Below are 18,854 nucleotides of genomic sequence, written 5' to 3' on the forward strand. Positions count from 1 at the left end.
GTTTGCCGATACCTATACTCCCACAGCCACACTACTATTTTTAGTGCACCTAGATGGACCTTTGGTCTGACCCAGTATGGCCGTTCTTACGTTCTTATGTTATGTTCAATGACCATTTACCAGGCCATCACAAAGCCTCACTTGGTAGCACCTTGCTTTAGAGTTGCAATAATCAATTTTAAAATGTTTCCCCACGGCAAGTTTTCCCTTTGTAAGTTGGCTGAATAGAGGAAAAACGCAGACAGAAGTCATGCTGTCAGAAAAAAAGTTTTTTCCTAAACCAAACTCCATTAACATATTGGAACGGTAATAAGTCTATTTTTGTAAAAATGAAAAATAATGAGTTTTTTAAATCCCTCAATTTCCCCAGGGATCAGAATCAGCAAACTGTCAAATCTTCTTCCAGTGCTTGAACTGGTATTTGTTTATGAAGCATCAGTAGTTCCCAATGAAGGGAGCTAATATCTATAGCTGGTACTCTACTTATCTTAGGCCTTAGAATTATGGACCAGATGTAATGAACACTGGGTCTTGACCTCAATAACAGTGGCCTCTTTTACTATATTTTTCTGGCCAGGGTGCAAGGAAAAGGCAGTGGTGATTTAGTGCAAGGTATGTAAGCTTTTCCAATGAATACGCTACTGGGGTGCTAAACAGGTAATGAATTTACATTCATCATAAGCCAGTCAAAGATTGAGTGAACTGGCACAGCAATCCTATCTGCAGTGGGAGACGTCAAGGTTATTCAATTACTCTCTTTCTTGGAGACTTTGTTTCTAAAGAAATGATGAACCTAGCTACCCACTCCACAGAAAGAAAATCTCAAATCCTCAGATTGAAGGAAGTTGGCTTTCTTTGCCTCAGTACCTGTAGAAACAAAGGGTTCTACTAAGGAGTACTCCAGTACCTAGGAGCATTTCCTTTCTTATGTAATTAAGTGACAACTTCCCAATATGTTTGAACTACACTGCATACAACTTCACAATATGTTGAACAAATCACTATTACTTGTTCTGTGTAATCTCAGGTTGGACACTACTTTAAGTTAAGAACAGTTACCAAATCACAAAACTATTCTCTATTTTTTAAATCAAGAAAATCACTGTAGGATGATAAAAATAAGGTCAAAAAGTGAAAAGAAAAGGGATAATCTAAAGGGGGTAGAAGAGGGAGCACGGAGGCAGGAGCCCAAATAACCCGTAAAACATGCTTTACAGGGATGAGTCAGTTACACCTTTGTATATCCCAACAAAACAAAAAAGAACAAAACAACACATTCAAAAGAATGTATTTTCACCGCAATGACATATAGAATTCTAGCTGGAAAGATTGAACAGTAACGCTCTGGAATGTCATGAGAACACAACAGGAATTAACCAAAGTAATATAGCCTGCAGCTACTCACAGAAACTAATTTTGTTTAAAAAAAAAACCTGCATTCCAAAGTTTACAGAAATAAGAATAAGATACTTATATAAACATTTTCTCTAAAAAGGTACCACAAAAATAGGAAGCTTTCCTCAGGACATGAAACCAGATGTGCCATGAAGTTATTACTGGACATACAAACTATGCGTACCACAAACCTGATGCTGCGGTGTTACAATGATTCTCAAGGGCTTAGCCACCTACCTATCTCATTCTTTCAGTGTCTTAGACATAGCATATATGCCCAAAAGGAGCACTTTATAGCACCAAAGACGTTCCACTGGAAACACAGTGAAAAGATCTCAAAAGGCTCCAACAGCACAAAGAGAAAAGAAGTAGAAAACAAGCATAAAGATTGTTATACTCTGAAATGTGACTACATAAAAAGTGGCACTTCTTTAAAACAGGTATGTTTCCTATGTGTGTGTGTGTGAGAGAGAGAGATTTGCTGACTTCAGTGACAACAGATTTTGCTTAATTTCTTCTTCTCTTATCCCGGCAGTGATAACACAAGTAAGAGAGTGAGAGCTGACTCTATACTTTCCTCCTGTGCAAATTCACTGAATTCAAGGGGGTTTCACAGGTGTCACTGAAGACACAATTTAAAGATTGCACAGGTGTGACTAATTTAGCCTACAGAACCTTTATAAGGGAAAAAATGCAGCCAGACTTTCAGATCCAAGGCAAACTTCACAGGTATGCAATGAAAAAAAATATTTTACTTGTAAAATGAGCATGTTTGACATGGAAATCATGGAAACAATAAACACAGAATCGTAAAATGCCAATGTAGAGTAACTTTTCAGAGTAGGTAGATAAAGCAGTAAGATTTGAAATGCAAGTCATCTTCAAATCATCTGTAAACTAGACTAACAAATCAGTTCACGTAAACCAGATATTTTGCCTCTAACTAAAACTTAAAGATGTGTCAGAGAACTTAAACAAAAACAGAACATAAAAACCCAACCCCATAAAAAACCTGCCTTCTCTTCTACAGCACAATATCTCAAAGAACTTGAAAATAAGCACAAAACTGATGCTCTTGCATTATTGCTTTTTCAGTATTATGATTAGATTTCCTTGTCCATTTTCAGTTTTAGAGATTATTAGTGTGAGAAAGACTGTTACCATAACTAAGCTCTTTATAGACATTCTTTGCAGGCAATACAGTGGTTTTATTGTGTTCTGAAATATTATGTCAGAGCTGTTGGTTTGGAACAGCTGTCTCTGTTACTTTTGACTGTACCAGATCAAAAATACATCCATGATAACATGGGATGTAACAAACTGAATAGATTGTAAAATACTTAGTTACCAGAGAAGAAGACAGAACACAAAGAGTCATGTTTATCGAAGGAGATATTCAATATATTTAAGGCCTTTGTCTTTATAGGTTATTTTTCATTTTTTGTTATAAAATACAAGAAGTGAACAACCTACATGATTTGCTCTTTAACTTGGCAGCAATACTACAAAATCTTGTCTGAAAGATGTAACCACGTCTTTGAATATAAAATTATTGTAACAAGTTAAATATGTAAAAGCAGCAAAGAGTCCTATGGCACCTTATCGACTAACAGACGTACTGGAGCATGAGTTTTCATGGGTGAATACCTACCTCGTCAGATGCATATAGTGGAAATATCCAGGGGGGAAGGAATATATATGTGCAAACAAGAAGTTAAATATGATAATTTTCACAAAACATATTATGGGGAGTGAGGCATAGAGGGATCAAGATACAGGAGTAGCAATTAAAATGTACAGAAATATAAAAAATGTACAACAGCCAAAATTCTCATAAGTCACTCTTCATATCCCATCTTAATGACTGGAACCTCCTCTTTTTTTTCAGCATTCCTAACTCCCCCCGATTGTATCCTTCTCTGCATTCAAAATAGATTCCTCCACTGGCTTTCTGGGTTGCCGTCCTTGTATGAAGTTCAAGTTCTTGTCCTTATCTCCAAGGTCCTCCATGACTTTGCTGCTTTTATCACATAATCACCGTTGCCTCCTCTAATTTTGGTTATGGTGCCAACCTTATCACCCTGACAGTTAACTTTGTACACAGATGTCTTTGTGTGATAAACATGCTGCCCTGACACATGGAACATCATTCCAGAACTGATTAGAAAGGCCACAACCCTCTCCTTATTCAAGTCCATCTATCTGCAGTACTAATATGGCTCCCATTACTGTAGTATCCAAGCGTCTGATATTCTTGATGTATTTATTGTCAAAACACCCCTGTAAAGTAACAAAATACTATTATTCCAATTTTACAAACAGGGAACTGAGGCACAGAAGCTATGTGACTTGCCCAAAGTCACAAGAAGTATGTGGTGGAGCAGTAACTTGAACCCAAGTCACCCAAGTCCTAGGCTAGTGCTCTAACCACTAGACCATCCTTCCTCTCTCTTAAAACCTACTGCTAACATGACACTTACAAGAAAGAAGTTACTCACCTTGTACAGTAACAATGGTTCTTCAAGATGTGTCCCTCTATGGGTGCTCCACTGTAGGTGCGCCTGCATCCCTGTGCAGCTGATCTGAGAACTTTGGTTGCAGTGTCCATTCAGCCCATACACATGCTGTCCCCTCTTTTGTGCTCTGCCATGGGGCTAGCGCAGCATGTGTAGGCGAACCCCTCTCAGTTCCTTCTCTACTGTAGAGTATGTAGGAATGTGAGTCGTGGAGCACCCATAGGGACACACATCTCAAAGAAGCATTGCTACTGCACAATGTGAGTAACTTCCCCTTCTTCTTCAAGTAGTGATCCCTATGCATGCTCCTCTGCAGGTGACTCCTGAGCAGTATCCCTAATGGGAGGCTGGGGCTTCGGAGTCAAAGGGAAAAGGGTTACTATATTCTTAAGGAATCACTTTGTAATTGGGTGCGAGAACACTGAGTAACTCTCTATTTGCTGATGGGAGGCTGCTATGGCCTCTAGGTGAATTTTGGAGTGAACTAAGAGATAATCCTGATTTCTTGAGAATCAGTATGTACTCTAGGACCATTGGGAGAGTAGCAGATGTTGGGGAAATTTTCTTGGGATTACACCAAACCTGAAACCTGGTCCACTCTTGCAGGCAAGTATGATGGGTAGCTGATTTCCTAGTGTGTAATAACACTTCCTGTACCTCCTGAGAGCAGGATCTTTCTATGTGCTGGAATCATGAATAAGGCCTTGAGTCGAAGTATCTGCAGGTTGGGGTGAAGAGTGCGTCCTTCATTCTGAAAGAGGAGATATGGAGTGGAATGAAGAGGGATCAGCAGACACATCACCAACTATAACATATAAGGGTACCATGTCTGTCTCAGTCAGGTGGGTGCAATTAGTATAACATTTGCTCTCTTGCTTTTTATTTTTAATGAAACTTTAATCAATAGAGGATATGGAGGAAAGGGGTATAGAAGGCCCTTATCCCTTGAATGAAGGAAAGTGTCCCCTAAGGAGTGCTGTCCGAGACCTGCCTTGGAGCAATAGCATGGGCATTTCTTGTTCAGGTAAGTGGTGAACAAGTCTATTGCTGGTGCCTCCCACTGTCCGAATGTGTCATGGAGTACTATTGAGTTCATCTCCCATTCATGGTCGTATGGGAACCTGCGGCTGAGACTGTCTGCTGTTGTGGTCTGCACTACTGGTAGGTAAGCCACTGATATTTCAACATTGTGGGAAATGCACCAGTTCCATGGTTATAGTGCTTTCTTACAAAGGAAGGGCAACGGATGATTTAGTTGGGGACTGGTCCTGCTTTGAGCAGGGGGTTGGACTACATGACCTCTTGAGGTCCTTTCCAACCCTGATATTCTATGGGGCTGCCAGATTGAATCATAAAATCAATGATGTATGTACTACATGCATACTATGTTGTTTGTCATGTCCCTTGTGTGTGTACCTCTGATCAGCAGACAGAAGTGAGCACATGCATTCCTGACTACTTTGAGTTCAAGGAGGTTGATATGAAGACATTTCTGTGGGTGATTACTTGTCTTATGCCATGAGTTTGTTGAGATGTTCTCTCCATCCTATGAGGGATGTACTGGTGGTGAGAAGGATTACTTTACCTCGGTGGGTAACAATATGGGTTTCTCTAAGCTATCTCTGTTCAGCCTGTAAACCAAGCTGAACAATGAATGGAGACATCTCATGCAAAGTTTGGTATGAGCTATCACAAATGTACCCACCACCATGTACTCCAGAAGTTGGAAGCAGAGGTGAAAGTAATCTGGTCCGGTCCAGTGTACTAGTAAGAAAGTGGCCATCAGTATACAGCCGATCGTACCGGCAGGGCCGCTGATGGGGGGGCATAGGGGGTGTAGGAGGAGGGGCACCTGCCCTGGGCCCCAGAGATTTAAAAGGGGCTCCCGGCAGCAGCTGGAACACCTGGCCCTTTAAATCACTGCCGGAGCCCCAGGGCTCCCAGCCGCTGCCGCTACCCCGGAGCTCCAGTGGCAATTTAAAGGGTCTGGGGCTCCTGGCTGCCGCTGCCACTACCATGCTAGCGGCCCCAGGACTTTTAAATTGCCGCCAGAGCCCCAGGACCCTGGCTGCTCTGCATATTGGTAAGTCCCTCAAGTTTTACCCCTGGTTGGAAGGCAGTGCCTGGCTCATATATGAGGGCTTGCTTGCACTGTCTCCATAAGTGTGGACAAACTGAGGAATCTCTATTGTGGAAGGAGTGCTCTCGCTTGGAGAGAATCAATTTTTGAATGTTGATTTGTAGGCCCAGGCTTCTGAATAAGTCCATAGTCCTGTGGGTAACCCACAGAGCTTTGTCAAAGGAATGAGCCCTGAGGAGGCAGTTGTCTAGACAGGGGTTGATCATGATCGCCTGAGAACAAAGATGAGCTGCCACAATGGAGAGGATCTTGGAGAATACTCTGGGAGCTGATGATAGCCCGAAGGGGCATACTCTGTACTGGTAATGGTAGTGTCCTCTAGGGTAAATCTGCAAAACCATCTGTGGGATGCTAAGATTGAAATATGGAAATAAGCATCCTGAAGGCAGAGGGTTGAAAGCCAGTCTCCCTGTTCCAAAGCTCGAATAATCGCTGCTAGATAGTGACCATCTTGAATTTTTGAGCCTTGATGAACTTGTTGAGTGCTCTGAGGTGTTCAGTATGGGTCTCCAATCCGCCCTTTTGTTTGAGTATTAGGAAGTAATGAGAGTAAAAACCTTTGCCTTACACTTGTTGAGATACTGGTTTTATTGCTCCTACTCAGAGGTGATCTATGTCTTGTCGTAAGAGACACTTGTGAGAAGAGTACCTGAAGAGGAAAAGGGGAGGATGTTGGGGGGGAGGGGGAGGAAGAAAGTGAAATGAATAGAATACCCACTGCGGATGTTTTCTAGCACCCATTTGTCAGATGTTATCCATTCCCAGGTGCTGTGGAACAGGGCAAGATGGCATCCAAAGGGATGCGAAAGGTTGATTAGTGTCAGATGGTGTAGAGGAAGTGGTCTGTCCACACCCCGACCAGTCCATCAAAATGGATGTTTTGAAGTGGATGATTGGGAAGATGAAGGCTGTGGGCCTGTTGGTTTGTGCTCTGAGAATCTGGACTTCTTCCTTTGTGGCCCATAAAAGCGTTGAGTTTGATCATGTGCTATGCACAATTCAAGTGATGGCTGACGACCATATCTTCTCTACTGTTCAGGTGTATAAATCCCTAATGACTGAAGGATAGCCCTGGAGTCTCAGTGTGTGGAGGTCTTTTCTGTGAACAATTTGGTGCCTTCGAAGGGAAAGTCCTCCATGGCTGTCTGTACTTCACTGGGGAAGCCAGATAAATGTAGTCATCGCATCACAGTTCCTGTGGAAATGGATCATGCTGTAGTATCAGCTGTGCTGAACATTGACTGAAGTGCTGTCTTGATCGCCAATTGTCTTTCATTCATAATAGCCTTAAACTTATCTCTGTGATATTCCGGAAGCTAGTCAATAAATAAATTAATTGAGTTTGGAGTAACTGAAGTAGTTATATTTTGCTGTTAGTGCTTGGTAATTCATGATGCAGCATTGTAGTGTGGTAGAAGAATAAGCCTTTCTTCCAAAAAGGCTGAGGAGTTTCCAATCCTTATCACACAGGGTGGACTTCACCTGGTGTTGACAACTGCTGGAATTCACTGCATCCCCAAATGATGAAATTAGGAGGTAGATGGGAGAAACGAAAGTCTGTGTTCTTGGCTGGGATGCAGTATTTCTTACTGGCTTGCTTACAGGTTGGCACGATTGATGCAGGGGTCTTCCATATAAGCTTGGCGGGATCAAGGCGAGCCTTGCTGATGGAGAAGACTACTCTGGATGAAGAAAAGGATTGCAAAATGTCTATCAGCTTATGGTGTGGTTCTTTTACCTCCTCTAGAGGTAATTGCAGAGTGTCTGCCACCCGCTTAGCTAGGCCTTGAAAGAGTTTAAAGTCATACGGTGAGGAGGACAAGACGCTGGTCAGTGGTATGACCTTTTTTGTCAGGGTAGGACTCTTGTTCCTCCCTCACCTCTTCAGGAGGTTCAGAGGCTCTGGATGCAGAGGCTGATGGAGGGCACATTGTTGATTCATGGCAAACCATGCTAGATATTCCAGAGGCACAATGTTTATATGCCTCCCATGGGTCCCAGTAAGATCACTGGGATGGTAGTAAGGGTCCTGCTGGCCGGTAATCTGGTTGCCCATATCAGGATGGCCGAGGGCCTGGTGGACAGTATGGCTGTGGAGGCCCAGATTGGGCACTATATGATGCATGGAAGGAGTGATGGGAGACAAACTCCTCCTGCTCACTATCCAACTCTCCACTGGAGAATGGAGGTGCATGGCAGTGTGCCAGTGGAGACTGTCAAGCTTGAGGTAAAGTTAATACCGGAGCCCTGGTACCGAATAAGGGAGACTCAGGTACATCAGATACTGCAAGGTCTTTCGAGTATCTGAACTCCTGTGGTGCCATGGAAGTCAGTACCAGTTGTGGCTCCTGGTGCCAAGACCAATGGGGTTGGTGATGTAGGCCAGGCTAAATGCTCCAACACTGTTTGGTATACTGTTGATATTATCGAAGCTGTTTCCCGTAGCGAGTGAGCCTCCCCCAAAGCATAGTCTCCCAGTTGATACTGTTGCTTCAGTGCCTATGCCCATCAGGTCTTTAGGTGTATCACAGTGTTCCATTGGGACAGTACCGTGTGACCTCTGGGTACTGTGTTTGGATGGGATCGATGCCATCAGTACTGATGATACCGAACATGCTGGGGACCTTTTCCAGCTGGTTTGGGGCTCGCTCTGGGGACTCTCAGCTCTCTTTTCTGAAGCCCTACGTGAATGTCTCATGGCTTTAGATTCCACACCTTTAGCTGTAGAGGATTGGTGAAGATTCCTGTCTTCTGGGAGAATCTTGATGCAGGTCTGAAGGAGGTTGGAGAGCTGCTTCCAGTAGAAGGAGTTTTAGTCTGAGCTCTGTGTCTTGTCGAGATTGCAGCTTCAGCTGCTGACAAAAACCACGTTTCTGGGGAATGTGTTTTTCCACGAGGCATCGGACACAAGGAATGTCCATCCGTTACAGGGTTGGCCTCTTTACAGGAGGGGCATCTCTTAAGTCCCAGTAAACTGGGCATACCCTGCACTGGGGGTCGTCCCTGGAGAAAGGGGAATAAGTAGATAAAGGTTTGATTGTTTCCTTTATTTTCCTTAAAAAACAAACTCTAACCTAACAAATACAGATTAGTAACTAATTAAGTTTGAACAATCGAGTTAATGATCTGATGAACTTACAGCGAATAGCTCAGACTCTAGCCATGGCCAGTTGAGAAGGAACTGAGGGAGGTTTGCCTAAGCATGCTGGTTAGCTCATGGCAGAGCATGATGGGGAGATATGCAGGGGGCATATGCAGACCACACGGACACTGCTACCAAAGTTCTCTGATTAGCAGTTCAGGGACGCAAGCGCACCTACAGTGGAGCAACCACAGGGACACTACTCGAAGAAGAATCAGTCAATTAATGATGGCCTGATGGTCAAATAGCACCAGTTGGTAATTTATATCAATTTAAAATGTTGAGACAAATAAGATGTATATATTTGGTTAAATCCTGTTCCTCCCACCCTTCTCATGTTATTTGTCTTGGACTTTAAAGACTTTGGGACAGGAGCTGTGTAAACATGTGTTTTAAGTGCCTAGCTCAATGGTGTTTTTAGTACATCTAGGTCTTCAAGACACTATAGTAATATAAAGATTAAAGAAGAGAAAAGGATGAGACCAAACATCCAATGAAAATATTGGAAAATATCATCTAAGAAGTCCACTTCATTTTTCAGCATACAGTCATACAAATAGTTCTCCAAGAGATTTGGTTGTCCGTCAGCTATTAATCTGCATTCATCCTTGTAAGAACCTGACAGCTGTGGTGAGTAAATAGCAACAGGATCCAGAGTGGAAGGCATGAAATCGGAACATAAATTTTAAATTAATTCAGAAGGAAACAGTGGTTACGAATAATACTGTTCTTTTCATTTTGACTTTTACTAGCAATATTTGCTTTAGAATGAAGCAGGCCCTTCAGGGTCTATTGGCAGTGTGATGCATGGTCCTATAGGGAAACGGTTTAGATCAGCATTGGAACCTTTCAGAAGTGGTATGCCGAGTCTTCATTTATTCACTCTGATTTAAGGTTTCGCGTGCCAATAATACACTTTAACGTTTTAAGAAGGCCTCTTTCTATAAGTTTATAATATATAACAACTATTGTTGTATGTAAAGTAAATAAGGTTTTAAAAATATTTAAGAAGCTTCATTTAAAATTAAATTAAAATGCAGAGTCCCCTGGACTGGTGGCCAGGACCTGGGCAGTGTGAGTGCCACTGAAAATCAACTCACGTGTCACCTTCGGCACGCATGCCATAGGTTGCCTAACCCTGTTTTAGATCCTACTGGTTGGTTCCTCACGTTCCAGGAGTCATGGACTGAAAAAGCTGCAGAGAATGTGAATCTTCTGTCATTGAGCAACCTGCACCAACAGGAGCACTTTACAATTCCTAAATGGAAGAACAGCTTGGTTCAATAGGATTCATTTGAGGGAGAATTCCAAGGAAGAGTTAGTTTGAAAATATGAACATTTGTCTCACCCTATTCCCCAGCTCCCAATCACATAAACTTGCTTCCAGGTAGGCAGTGTCGGGGGTGGTAAAATGGGGGAGGAAGTAATCAAATGTTCTGTGCTCAACTAGGCTCCAATTCTGTGAATACTTTGTGTGAAATCCTAGCCCCATGAAGTTAATGGCAAAACTCCCATTGACTTCAATGGTGCCAAGATTTCACCCTCACTGCATATGTTCTTAACTTTAAGCAGTTGAATCGTCCCAACTAAATCACTCCCCTTGTGCCCCGAGCTCTTGGATAACTGCCAAATCTCCATATACATCAATACTGCCACGTTCCAAGGCTCACTTTTTATCTCAAGTTGGACAGCTGCAGTATTGCCGAACTCCAGGAATTTTAAACATAATGCATTTTGGGCCTTGTTTATTTGTAGTCTTATTTGAGCCTTTTGGGGTTCACATTTTCACCCTTCCCAAACACAGGGGTTAAAACCTAGCTTTTTTTCTCCCCTCTCAAATAAAAGTGATATTCTCTCCTAATCATATACCCTTAGGAGCTGGGGTTTTAAGTAAACATCAAATATTGTGAGACTTATACTTTTATCACAAGAATTGGCAACACTCTGCCAGGCAGGGAAGTTGTGATGTCTTTAATGCAAGTTGAGAAAATGAATCTTTGGTGAACTACTTGGTACAAATCTAATTCAAAAGCTGTCTCAAATGAAAAAAACAAACTTCTAGTTTTCAGGAGTAGATTCGGTTCAGAAACAGAGAAACTGTCTATTTAAAGCTTTGGTTTGAAAACTATGATGTAATGTCAATAACTTCTGGACTTTCCTTTTCACATGCTCCAGTATTAAGTCATAGGGCCAAAAATACAAAAACAAAAAAAATCACAACCAAAATGACTAAAATTTTCACTGCTAATACAGACATTCCATCGGAATAAAAATAAACCAGAAATGCACATTAAATTTATTTAAAGGAACATTTAAAGATACCTACATTTGTTAAACTGCTAGATCAAATAATTCTTCCAAATATCAAACTTTTTAGTAAAGTTGATCTTTAAAAGACAAAGAGATCCGCCTTTGCCACAACATGAAACATTAAAATTGAGAACAGCTTGATTAATTACAGACTGTTACAAGCAGTAGAGCACATAACTTTATCCTTAGTAGGAATGCACCAGTCAAGGAGTCAGATAAAAAATTGCACACAAACCATAAAAAACCACTACAACCCTACGATAGAATTTTTTGTTTGGACTTCCTCTGGTCTGCTTTCCAATCAAGTCAAAGTCGTCTTGAAGATTAATACAAATCTCTCTCATCTATATATACACAGATATTTTGGATATAGTGTTCTATATACACAAGTATAAATGAGGCTGAAATTTTCAAAACAGCTAAGGAGTTAGGTGTCAAACTTGCATTGAATTTTAATGGGCTTTTGGCACTTAACTCCCTTAGGCTTCTTTGAAAATCCCAATTTAAATATTTTACGTATTTGACATATTCAATTTGTTGCGTTCCAAAAAAAGGTTTATATAGATACGCTGCACTATTTGCACACAGTATCTACCAGTCTGCAGTAAACCCTGGAATTTCTCATACTGTTTAAGAATAGTAGTTGAATCTACTAAAACGAGAAGTTAATTTTTCCATTTTGTGACTTTGTGCGTGATTAATATCCCAAATCACTGCAAACTAGAACTCACACTTATTTGAATTAGGCCCATAACTAGACACCAAATAATAAAGAATTCAGTAGGATTTTATTTTTTGGAATTTACATCAACTTTAAGTACTTATACTGCCCCCATCACCTCAGTATTTGAAACTATAGTTCATTTTTATGGTGACAACAGAGCTGCCCTTAACTCCTGTCCAGAACAACTCCCCAAGCTCATGCGATCTGATGGGCAAAACAACAACACCTCAAAATTACATTCTGTATTCACAGCATCTACTCTACAGTTTTATAGTCATTATTACACCTCCTCTCACCATTTAAAAAAAACCCTTTCATTTGTTGCTATTTCAGGTCTGTCTCAAACACTCCTTCAGCAACAATAACTAGCAAATGAGATTAACTGACTGCTGACAATGGACAGAGTGTATAAGGACAGGGACAAGGCATATTAGAAATGGCTCACCTGTAATTTCTTTATTTTAAATTTTTTTTTAATAATTTAAGCCTAGTTATACCACAAGGGCACTAAAGCTTACTAAAATTTGGTGGTCTGAACGGCTAAACAGTAAGCTTCTTTACACTTGTAATCCTCACCTTTTGTCTCACAAGTAGTTTTAAAAAGATGGGGCCAACAGGAATCAAAATCATGGAATACTTTGATAGCTCTACAACGCTGCATGGTGCTGCATGAATGCTGATTTGCTCACAATAAAATGGGGCATTGCGTGTTACTGTCACATGCGATATGGATAATAAAAAAAATACTACTTTTCTCTTACAGAATTCAGAACAAATTACTCCAATGTACTGTTACATTTTGTCCCCCAATTCAAGTTTGAAAATTTCAGGAATCCATGAGTGGTATGTATATGTGCCCATGTGTGGGTGTGAATGCTTAAATTTCCATAGAAATAAAAACTGCAGGATAGAATGTGCAGTAACCAGATGATACCTACATATCTTGCTGCACACATGCTGATATACTACTTGGTTCAGGTATTTAAAACAATTGGTAAACAAAAAATATGTTTAGTGGCAGTTAATGCTGCAGCAGGATACATTCCATCTACCCCCAAATCCTAAAGGAATGGAAATATGTGAAAAGATATTTGCATTCCTCTGCACCTTCATATTACCTCCAATACTATGGATAATAAACCACATCACTCCATAAGGCTTTCACTTCCACCTCCAGCAGATACCAAAAAGTAATACATGCCTCTAACTCCATCAAATTGTAACATCTTCTGCTTTTATATTGATTACAACAAGATATAAAATTTGATTGTCATACATTCCATGCATTTGGGAAATTACTCTTTCTTAATACTGCTGAGGTTACTATTAAGGTTTTGCTCTAGAAAGCAAATTTGAAGAAGCTGGGGGTATTTATTGGTTTTGGTATTTATTGGAGATAGAAGTGAAAGCCTTATAGAGCAACTAAGTGCGTTATCAACAGGGATCCTAATTTTCTGTAAATAAGAACCAAAATTCTCCAATAAAAAAAAAATCCACATTTTTCCATGATAAAATGAACGCTGAACTTTAGTTTCCCTAGCTACAAAATACATATGTATCAGTTGAACACAATGTTTTATTGTTATATAGTAGAAACTAGTTTATCCAAGCCTCTATTATCCAGCTCTCCATATTAATGGAACAACCAGTGGCCTGGGGCTGGCTTGTGAGGCTCAGGTAGTCAGCCCTGGGTGGCTGGGGCTTGGGTTGTCAGCCCCCTCCCCCCATCTTAAAATAAGGGATAGAAAGCTCTTTGCCAGTTCTCCTGATTATCTGAACTTCTGATTATCCAGTCTGACCCAGGCCCCAATTAGAGGGGAGAAATGGGGTTCCAGTGTAAATTTAAAGCACATTTAAACATCAACCACAAAAGAGTGGGAGGTTGTACAGACTGAATAAGTGACAGTAGTATGTCAGTAAAATGTAGTTAATGTTTTTATTTTTTCACAAAATGTAAAAACTAAAGATTCTTTGTAAAAAAGCAAATTCTGGGTTTTTCCATGGCAAACGGATTTCTAGGATCCTTGGTTATCAATGGTTTTGTAGGCAATATAAATTTATTTATTTAGTGTTGTAGGCGATAATGAAATTATAAACTGCTCTATAGTCAAATATTACTGATATAACTGATATTCTAGAAATCAGTACATGAGGAACAAAAAATGTGGACAAAAGACAGTCCTAGAGTTTTAGATGTCATGCAAAAGGAATACAAAAGAAAAGAGAAGTCAGTGAGAAATGCCGAAAGAGTGATTTTTAAACTCTTATTATTCGCTGTATCATTTTGTTTTATATCAAACCATCACAAAATATAAACTTTGAGCACTATTTGTATTTTTTTTTGCCATTTTAAAAATATTTTTATAAAACAAAGTTTACAGCAACTGTTAAAACTGGACTCTAACACCACTGTAACTATGGTGCAGCTACTGCTGTGCCACAATATAATCAGTGTGATTGTTTCTAGTGAAGTTTTTCCATTTTTCACCTTTTTTCCTTTAAATATTAGATATTTGAACAGTTCCTTATGAAACCATACTGGCAGTTTCTTCTTTTTCTGAGGAATTTTACCCAGTCATTGTCTGAATGCCTTAGAATTTGCTTTCCAGAAATAGCAGCAAATAGTCCTGTGGCACCTGAAATGCAGTGCTCCTTTTGTATTGCTGCATTAAGTGAATCCATTCCTTACTATGCTAAATTCAACTATCCCTAGCAAAGATCTCTCACTTTGAGTCTCCCTCCATCTTAGAGCTGCTCAAATTTCCATTGGAAAATGCTGATTCAATGACAATCAACGTGTTCGGTGGGAAGTGTCAATTCCGCCAAAGATTTCAATGGAAACTTCAGCCTGCCTGCCTGTAGGAGGACCAGGACAGGATGTAGTGGGGTAACAGGCACCTATATAAGACAAAGTCCCAAATATCAGGACTGTCCCTATACAATTGGGACATCTGATCATCTTACCTGCCTGTCTCCCCAGCTGCTTGCCTGTCAGGCTTCCAGAGCACACCCTGCACTGAGGCTCTGTGGTGCTCCTAAGGGACTGGCAACAAAGATTCCATTTTGATTCTCCAGAATGGAATTTGAGTGTTTTCCTTCCATAAAAGTTTCTAATTTTTGAGTTTCCATTTCGATTCCAGAGGAATTTTTTTTTTTTTTCAAAAACTGAATTTTTTGCAGGAGGGAAATTCTGTTTTCTAGCCAGCTCTAATTAGCCTGTTCCCATCAGTAGGAAGATGATCTAGGAATGTTTCTGTAGGAATCTTTACTTTGTACATCATAAAGTTGTTACTTAATCTGGACAGTTAGAATTCCCCATGAACACAGCATCCCCCACTTTAGAATACTTTAAGGACTGCTCAGGAAATGTCACTCTCACTCTTCACCGATCATGACTGTCTAATAGATGTTCACCGTCATTTTGCCTTTTCATTCCTTGCATAGAACCAGTTCTTTGGTTGAAGATATAGGAAGTTGGCTCAACACAAAAATATATCTAAATTCTCTTAGCAGTCCAGCTTTCCAGTTATCGTGCAATATTTTTGTCCTTTACATGTCTGGCACACAATGCTTATCTTTCATATTCCAAACTCAAAATATTCATCAATCCTGATTTTTTCTACTCTCTTTGTATATGCCATGGACAATGGAGTTTCATGTACTCTAAAGTGAGGTGGATATATGCCGAATAATTCCAAAATCTACTCTTGTGCCGGAAACAAGTCCTGCCACGACAATACATCTTGTTCTTAACCCATACAGTCTATTTTAAAAACATATTTATTGGTTTATTAAACCCAGTGGGACTCCAATAAATGTACAATTCTTTTAATTACCTCCATACTTTGTTTTCTATAATATTCTTACACTATGGTGTTAGAGATAATCAGACACATACAGAGATGAAAATTATCTGATGATACTTTCCCCAAGATAGGGATTTGTGCACAGCACTGTACAAAAAAACTCCAAACCCAAAACATTCTTTTACTTATTATCTTAATGCATAGCTGAGCTAATAACAGTCATCTTGCATTACACCTTTGCTTAGCATAAACCAGGGCCGCCTGGGGGAGGGGGCGCAAGTGGGGCAATTTGCCCCAGGCCACGGGCCCCACGGGGGTCCCCACAAGTTTTTCAGGGCCCCTGGTGAGGGGTCCTTCATTCACTCCGGGGACCCCAGAAAACTTTCATGGGGCCCGGGCCCCCAGAGCTTCTTCCGCTCTGGGTCTTCGGCGGCGGGGCCCAGGCCCCCTGAATCCTCTGGGCGGCCCTGGCATAAACTGAGTGTCTCAAACAGATGAGATGTGAACTGCTCTGTGTTGGATTTCCAGTAGCTGTGAATGAAATCTTACTACACTTTAGACAACACTACCTTTTCCTTATTTGCACCATGCCAGCTCAATGAGACTACACTCTCTAACTGTCATTTACATTACAAACTCACCTATAGTTGAAATTCTAGGGTGAAGTTAAGGTTATTGGTGCATCTCTTCACCCTGTAATTTTTTTTTTTTTTTAATATGTGAAAGTGTTATGGGAGAATTACACTTGACGTTACTGCAGTCAGCCATTTTGTGTGGCTAGCCATTGCTAGCTGCAAACCAAATCCCACCTCACCAGGAATGATCATTAGGGCTCTGAGAGGTAAGGCCAAACAGCTGCATGATTGCAGTTTTGCTAATCAAAATGGGAGGATGGACAGAGTTAATGTACCATGAGAATGAAAGGAATGTTTGGAAAGTAGACCTTGGTTTTAAGTGCCCCGACATATACATTTTATTGTTGTTATAACTCAGGACCGCCCAGAGCGGGGAGCAAGTGGGGCAATTTGCCCCAGGCCCCGTAGGGGCCCCCAAGAGAATGCTCTGGCTCCACCCCCGCCTCTGCCTTCCCCCATCCCCCAGCGCCTCAGCGTGCCATGTCCAGGAGCGGCCCTGGACAGAGCTAAAGAGGCCTGGCTCGGGTGGAGCCTGAGCTCCACCCCGCTCAGAGCCGCGTGGTAAGGGTGTGGGGCTGCGAGCTCTGGTCCCCCTGGAGCCAGGCTGCTGCAGCTCTGTTCAAGGGCCAGGGCAGCTCCTGGACATGGCGCGATGAGGCTCCAAGAGAGGGTAGAGGTGGAGGTAACCCAGGAGCGGCCCTGGACAGAGCTAAAGTGGCCTGGCTTGGGCGGGGCCTGAGCTCTGCCCCGCTTAGAGCTGCATGGTAAGGGGGCAGGGCTGCGAGCTCCCGGGCCCCGCTGGAAGCATGTTGCTGCAGCGCTGTCCAGGGCCACTCCTGGACATGGGGCAGTGAGGCTCCGGGAAATGGGGAAGCAGCGGTAAGCAGCATGGTATGGGGCCGGGGAGGGGGCTGGATAAGGGGCACAGAGTCCCGGGGACAGTCAGGGGACAGGGAGGGGGCAGAGGTTCTGGGTGGGGAGTGGTCAGGGGACGGGGAGTAGGAGTTGGATCATGGGCATTCTGGGGGTCTGTCAGGACTTGGTGGGGGTGTGGATAGGGCTCAGGCAGTCACAGGACAGGGAAGGGGGGGGGTTTAGTGGGGGGTGAAGTCCTGGGGTGGTGGTTGGGGAGGGGATTTTTGGGGGGGAAGTGAGGGGACAAGGAGCAGGATGGGTCGGGGATTCTGAAGTGGGCAGTCAGTGGATGGGGGTCAGATAGGGGGAAAGGCCAGGCTGTTTGGGGAGGCACAGCCTTTCCTTCCCTAAAGCTCATTCAGCAGTTTGAGGCTTGCAGACAGCTATTTAACACAAAGAGCCAAGCTGTTATCTTTTCCATGGGGGAGGGATCACATGAGAAGAGCAATATCCTACACCACCTACCTCCTTCCCAACCCTACCAAGGGAGACCCCCCCCTCCCCTGCATTCCCTGAGGCTCCAGACAGGTTAATTCAGTGGTTCTCAAACTTTTGTACTGGTGACCCCTTTCACATAGCAAACCTCTGAGTGTGATCCCCCTCTTATCAACTAAAAACACTTTTTTATATATTTAACACTATTATAAATTCTGGAGGCAAAGCAGTGTTTGAGGTGGAGGCTGACAGCTCACGACCCCCAGTAATAACCTTGTGACCCCCTGAGGGGTCCTGACCCCAGTTTGAGAACCCCCTAGGTTAATTTAATTTTAGCACCCTGTGTCCATTCACATGCATGTGCTATTTTGAGCATTTCAGTTTTCACAACATAGGCTCATCTCAGATTCTAGAACAAGCTCAAATGCTCAGTTCGTGGAGTATGTACAAAAGCTATACTAAAGACAAACCCACAGTAACCATCTCCAGTTTGTGAGGGACCCCATGGAGCCAGTCTCTAGGAAACAGATACATTCATGGACGTTAAATCCTTTAATGGCTATTAGCCAGGATGGGTAAGGAATGGTGTCCCTAGCCTCTGTTTGTCAGAGGGTGGAGATGGATGGCAGGAGTGAGATCACTTGATTATTACCTGCTAGTTCACTCCCTCTGAGACACTTGGCTTTGGCCACTGTCGGTAGACAGGATACTGGGCTGGATGGACCTTTGGTCTGACCCAGTATGGCCATTCTTATGTTCTTCTGTTCTAACCTAAATGAACCCAAAGTTATGGAGACAGATATGAGACAAGGAAGCCAGCAGAGTATCAGAAACCT

At 42.1% G+C, this 18,854-nt stretch overlaps 1 protein-coding gene and 1 long non-coding RNA gene across 2 annotated transcripts in view; one reads left to right on the forward strand and one right to left on the reverse strand.

Moving 5' to 3' along the window:
• Window positions 1–18,854, reverse strand: part of EDA (ectodysplasin A) — a 181,570-nt gene that overhangs the window by 83,639 nt on the left and 79,077 nt on the right. The window lies entirely within an intron of this gene.
• Window positions 1,189–13,156, forward strand: LOC115657891. The gene is made up of 3 exons (XR_004002084.1): window positions 1,189–1,835; window positions 1,931–2,124; window positions 12,991–13,156. It is a non-coding gene; the product is annotated as an uncharacterized LOC115657891 (long non-coding RNA).

Source organism: Gopherus evgoodei, chromosome 9 (assembly GCF_007399415.2).
Source record: "Gopherus evgoodei ecotype Sinaloan lineage chromosome 9, rGopEvg1_v1.p, whole genome shotgun sequence".
NCBI classification, from domain to species: Eukaryota; Metazoa; Chordata; order Testudines; family Testudinidae; genus Gopherus; species Gopherus evgoodei.